Source organism: Oratosquilla oratoria, chromosome 27 (assembly GCF_046742065.1).
Source record: "Oratosquilla oratoria isolate Oo_2021 chromosome 27, ASM4674206v1, whole genome shotgun sequence".
In the NCBI taxonomy this organism is placed as follows: domain Eukaryota; kingdom Metazoa; phylum Arthropoda; class Malacostraca; order Stomatopoda; family Squillidae; genus Oratosquilla; species Oratosquilla oratoria.
In genome coordinates, this window is record NC_134803.1 from 767,451 (window position 1) to 774,092 (window position 6,642).

Below are 6,642 nucleotides of genomic sequence, written 5' to 3' on the forward strand. Positions count from 1 at the left end.
TAATTAGTGTCACTGTCCTGCTGACTAAATCATCAGCGATTTCAACTGACCAGCTCCTCACTATATCATATCCTCTTCAATAATTCGTGTCATGCTGACTAAATCATCAGCAATACAGGAAACGAGGACAGAACAACGGCGGACCATACTAGTATTATGTTCATTTGACGTTTAGTTTAAAATAACCCAGAGAGATGGCGACAAACAGACGACGGGCAGTAGGAGTGTGGACAATATAAGAAATGCGTTTCATTTCCAGTTTCGTTGTGCAATAAAAGCTGATGCGTTATGATCAAACATGTCAAGTACAAAGAATAATTTTTGTACACATTATGGATGAAGAGCCCACGCTAACTAAATCACAATAATATTTGAATTTGTAAAATTGGAAAAACGACCACGTCATGACATAAAAACAAAATAATATTTTAAAATTGTACAATGACCACTTCTTCCAGGAATTTATTGGTTTGGAACAGGTATAGTGATCAGGATAGTGACATCCATCGATTTCGCAGCGCGATCGACCGATTGCTACTCAAACGATGGATCAATCGATGGCGGAGCGCATTCGATCGATCGCGCATGACATATATATCTATATATATATATATATATATATATATATATATATGTATATATATATCTATATACACACACATGTGTGTGTGTGGGTGGAAAGCTGTTCTTCTTCAGGTCTCTTCTATAAATAACTGTCTTTCTTTATTTTCTTTCCGTGTCCTCTTGTATTTCTACTATCCCATTTTATTAGATCCTCTCTATCAATAGTTTTTATGCCTTTCATGATTCAATGAATAGTTACCAAGTCTCCTCTCTCTCTTTGTTCTAATGTCTGTAGCTCATGTTTTGCTAGTCTTTCCTCATATGATAGTTCTGAGACTGTTGGTGCCTATTTCGTAATTGCTCTTTGTATTCTTTCAAGTTTTGTTATACATTTTTTGTACATGGTGACCACGTCGTCGCTGCATACTCCAATATTAGTCTTATCAAAGTGACAGGTATGTTCTTATTAAATTATAAGTTTCTCCAAAAATTTGGTTTATATGTTTCTCGGGGGACATATTCATAATAATGACTCCCAGGTCCTTTTCATTTTCTGCCTTTTTAATTTCTTCTCTCCATCTATATGATCCCACTATTCTTTTTTTTTTTTGCTTCTTCTAAATCACATTATACTGCACTTCTTAATATTGAACTCCATCTCCCACTTTCTACTCCATTCCCATACTTTATTGAGATCACTCTGTAGCGATTCACAATCTTCTTCAGTGTTCACTTTTTTCAACAATTTTGCATCATCCGCAAAGAAGTTCATATAAATTTCAATTACTTTATCCATATCATTAATATATATAGCAAACATTATTGGGGCCCGCAATGTTCCTTGTGGAACTCCACTTATCACTCCATCCCAATTAAAGTGTTTGTCTCTTATCACCACTCTCATTTTTCTTTCATGCAAGAAGTCTTCCATCCACTTCAGTAGTTTGCCCTGTATTCCTCCTGCAGTTTCTAATTTCTTTAGCAACTTCTTATGTGGCACCTTATCAAAAGCTTTTTTCAGGTCTAGAAATGCATAATCAGCCCATACATCTCTTTCTTGTATTACATCTATTAGCCTTGAATAGAAGCACATTAAGTTTGTGACGCATGATCGTCCTTGTCTAAATCCAAACTGTCTTGGATTTAGTATGTTGTTGTTGTTGTTGTTTTCCAAATGCCTTACCCATCTAATTTTGATCATTCTTTCACAAACTTTAGCTATCGTACTTGTAAGAGAGACTGGTCTATAGTTAGTAGGGTCTTCCTTGTTTCCCCCTTTATATATTGGTACTATATTCGCTCTTTTCTAATCTTCTGGAACTTTTTCTTCCTTTAATGAACTGCTTATTAGACTATGTATTTTGTCTGTTAGTTCATTCCTGCATTCTCTCAAAATCCAGTTTGCCATTTAATATGGTCCATGCTATTTTTTGACATCGAGATTACTCAAGTGATTCATTATTTAATTCCTTGTTACTTCTATCTCTTTCATAGGGGAGACTTTCTCCTCCCACTCGATAGCTCTAGGTTGTATGTTCTCCCTCGTAAACACCGATTTAAAATGCTTGTTGATAATGTCTGCCATTTCTATTTCCTCTGTGTATTCAACTCCTCCTTGTCGTAGTTTCTCTAATTCTTGTTTGTTTTTCAGTTTGTTGTTTACAAATCTGTAAAATAGTTTTGGTTGATCTTTACATTTTTCTATGACATCTTTTTCGTATTTTCTCTTTTCTTCTCTACACACTTGTACATATTCATTTATATAACTAGTACACATTATCATTTTTTTACGTCTTTTGTCTTTTTTTTTTCATTTTATCTTGGAACATACTTTTCCACTCCTTTATAAATTGTCAAAATATTCCATTTCTCTTCTACTGTTATTTCCTACTTCTGTATTCTTTCCCAGTCTGCTTTTTGAAAGAATTCTCTTATTCTATCCAAATTTATTTTTTAAACATCAATCTTCCCTTTCTATATTGTTCGTTTTTTATGTATTATTCCTCATTTAGTTCCATTTCAACCAATATGTGGTCACTTTTACTTATTGGTGTCTTATATTCAATCTTGTCCACTATTTCGGGTTCTGATGTGATTATTAGGTCCAGTGTCGATGGTTCTTCCTCATTTCTATACCTAGTATTCTCTTGTATCCATTGCGTCATTGTATGTTCTATAATCATATCAAGTACATTTCCCCATAGGTCGTCTCTACCCTTCACTGTCATCTCTTCCCAGCAGATTTCTTTACAATTAAAGTCACCCATTATAACTATTCTTTCTCCATCTTCCATTATCTTATTTAGTGTTATCCTTGTGTCTTCTAACATTTTTGTGTTCTCTCTCTTCCCACAAAGCTGTTTTAGGAGGCACATGATTTACCACAAACTTCCTGTTCTTTCCATCCTTGTCCTCCACTTCCATCATAATAATCTCTATTCTATTCTTTCCATATGTGACATTCCTCACACTCATATTCTTCTTAGTCAGGAACATAACTCCACCCCCTTGTTTTACCTCTCTGTTTCTAATCCGATAATTATATACACCATGTCGTACACTGTTGGGTGGACCTTTCAATATTGTCTCTACAATCCCCCTTATGTCCGATTCTTTTTCCTTCAGGTAATAATTCCGTTCGTTCAAGCCTGTTATTATGCCATCTATATTTGTGTAAGACACTTTTCATTTCCTGCTACTTTCATCGTGTTTTCTGCTTCCCTTCCGTTTTCTCTGCTATGAACCATTTCCTCACTTTCATATTCATTACTCTCCAATAGAATTTCTTTTCTGCCTCTGGTCTTTGCTCTTTTTTTCCTTAGCTTCTAGTCTTTTTGTTTTCTCGTCCTCTCTTTCCTCTTTATTCATTTCTCTTTTTATCCATACATGTTTATATTGATCACTGTCTGCTAGTTTCCCTGTTTTGGCTAAGATATTCTCTGCTGTCGCTTGTGACCTGAATTTAACCTTAATTGGTCCGATCTTATCTGTATTGAATTTCCCTAGTCTATACATCTTTTCTATTTGTTTCCCTGTTTCTGGTTCATTCTCTTGAACTACTTCTAATATCTCATTTACTTTTTCCTTTTCCTCCTTTATTCTTGTAGTCCTATTTGGATTATACTTCTCTTCCATCCCTAATCTGATTATACATTTCTTTTTATCCGCTTAGTCTCTTACTATATTCTCCTTCTCCCTCATCACTTTAATAAATGTGTCCTTAGTTTGTTCTTTCATCTGCTATTTCATTATATCTCTAAATTCAATTTTATTGTTCTCATGTACTTTTTTCCAACCACCTACCTCTTTATCATTCCTCTTAAATTCCTCATTCTTATCCTTTACTCCTTATAACTGTCTTTTTAAGTCTTCTATTTATTTAGTTAGGTTTTGATTCTCCTTCTTTAGTTCTTGCAGTTTATCAACTCTTTGGGTAACTAGCGTTAATTGGTTAAACCTAACCTCCCCTGCTTCGTTCATATATATATATATATATATATATATATATATATATATATATATATATATATATATATATATATATATATATATATTTTTTTTTTTTTTTTTTTTTTTTTTTTTTTTTTTTAGTTTTAGTTTCTCCTCTAGATTTACTAGTCGGGGGAGGTTGTCACCACCCCTCATTAAATCCATAAAAGCAGTTATCTTCTCTTTCCATTGATCTCCTATATTTATATTTCTGCTTTTGACACTTCTGCTTCCTTGTTCTTCCTCATCTGTGTGTTCTGCACCCCTTTTATATACACCCCTTCTAACATCCGGGGCCCGTTCGCCCCCTTCCTCATTCCCATCCATTTTCCTCAGTAATCCCTCTCTTTCACCTTTTTCTTCACCTTCCCACTACACCACGAGCTTTCCCCTTCCCTATTAATGCTACAAAGGTACTCCCTCGTTGTTGAGATCGATGAAATTTGAAGTTTTCTTGGAGTTCCAAACTTTATTGTCATTTCGACCGACGCGTGTGTGTGTGTGTGTGTGTGTGTGTGTGTGTGTGTGTGTGTGTGTGTGTGTGTGTGTGTGTGTGTGTGTGTGTGTGTGTGTGTGTGTGTGTGTGTGTGTATTCACCTCGGATCTGCTGCAGTCTCTGTCGAGACAGCCAGACACCACCCTACGGCAGTGAGCTCAGAGCTCCTTATTAGCCGATCTCTGGGTAGGTCTGAGACCACTCACACACCACACACCGAGACAGCAAGGTCACAACTCCTTGACTAACGTCCCGTACCTACTCGCTGCTAGGTGAACAGGGGCTACACGTGAAAGGAGACAAACCCAACTTATCTCCGCCCGACCGGGGAATCGAACCCCGGTTCTCTGGCTTGTGAGGTCAGTGCTTTACCAATCCGCCACCGAGCCGTGTGTGTGTGTGTGTGTGTGTGTGTGTGTGTGTGTGTGTGTGTGTGTGTGTGTGTGTGTGTGTGTGTGTGTGTGTGTGTGTGTGTGTGTGTGTGTGTGTGTGTGTGTGTGTGTGTGTGTGTGTTTACATAGTTGTATTTTACGGGAAGGGGAGCTATGATCGTAGTGTCCCGTCTTCATATCTCGATTAATCTAGATTGTTTTTAAATTCGTGTATCGTTTTTGCACACACCACATTTTCAACTAACTCGTTCAAAACGTCTATTACCCTGTGGGGAAAGCTATTCTTTTTCAGGTCTTCCATAACTGTCTTTCTTGATTTTCTTTCCGTGTCCTCTTGTATTTTTACTATTTCATTTTATTAGATCCCCTTTATTAATAGTTTCTATGCCTTTCATGATTCTATAGTTATCAAGTCTCCTCTCTCTCTTCTTTGCTCTAATGTCTGTAGCTCAAGTTTTGCTAGTCTTTCCTCATATGAGAGTTCTGAGAGTGTTGGTATCAATTTCGTAATTCCTCTTTGTATTCTTTCAAGTTTTGTCATACTTTTTTTTTTTTGTACTTGGTGACTACGTCGTCGCTCTATACTCCAATCTTAGTCTTATCAAAGAAGAAAATGTTGGTTTTAACGCTGCTGTTGCTAGGGAGAGTCTTTCAAGTCTTACTTGCTTTTTACAACGTGCAGTTTGCTCTCCTAAAGCGCTTCAATCGAAATTAAGCTCTAATTCATCTTCAGGACCTCCATATAAATCAATAAGTAACTTTTCTCCTGCATTAGTCACCGACTTCTGTGTTGATGTCATGCTATTGAATACATCTGCATGCTTCCTTAGTCTTTCTCTCTTCTGTAAAAGTCTGAGTAGTTTATGCTTCCCGTGTCCGAAGAAAGACGAAACTGTGTCACATCCACTTACAGCATGAAGGAAAAGGATATAATATTTTAGTGAACCAAGGGAAGCTTGTAGATCAAAAGAATTGTAAGGTTTTGCAGGCACTTTTCCATGACCAGGTTTCAGGAAAGTAATTTTTCTGTTTTCTGGTGTCAATATAGCCATAAGAATAAGGTCAACATCTTCTCTAATAACAGCAATGTTGCTAACAGAACTTAAACTCTCATGTATTGCTGTCTGTATTATCAATAAATCTGCATCGTCAATTGCTTGTTTCACCGAGATACCATTTTCATCTAATATAAGATCAAATTACACTATGAAAACTTATAAAATGACATTGTCTTTTTACCTTTAAGTCTCCACAAATCTTCCAATTATGGTGACTGTTCTTCATAGCACTGAGTAAGATTTTCATACTATCATAACTCAGTAAAATTGACTGAATGCGCAACAGGAACAGGTGCAATTTTGTAGCCAATGTTTAAAAGAACAGCTTTTAAATTTTGACTCGACGAGTCAATGAAGAGTCTCCATTCCACTGGACTATAAATGAAACCCAAGGCTTCAACTAGTCCTCCAGTATCACTACAATATACTAATGAAGAATTGTCATGAAATGAGAAAAAATTGTGAAACTCTTCATCTCTTCTGCGATAGTAGAAATATGTAGTTCCTAATGCAAGTAAATTTCTTTCGTCAAGGTGTGATCCAAGTAGCTGGACAGACTCTTTTGATAACCCGAAATCCATTGTTAAGTCATTCAGTTGCTCTTAACTTAGAGGTTTTGGTTGGTTCTCATCGGGGTTGGAGG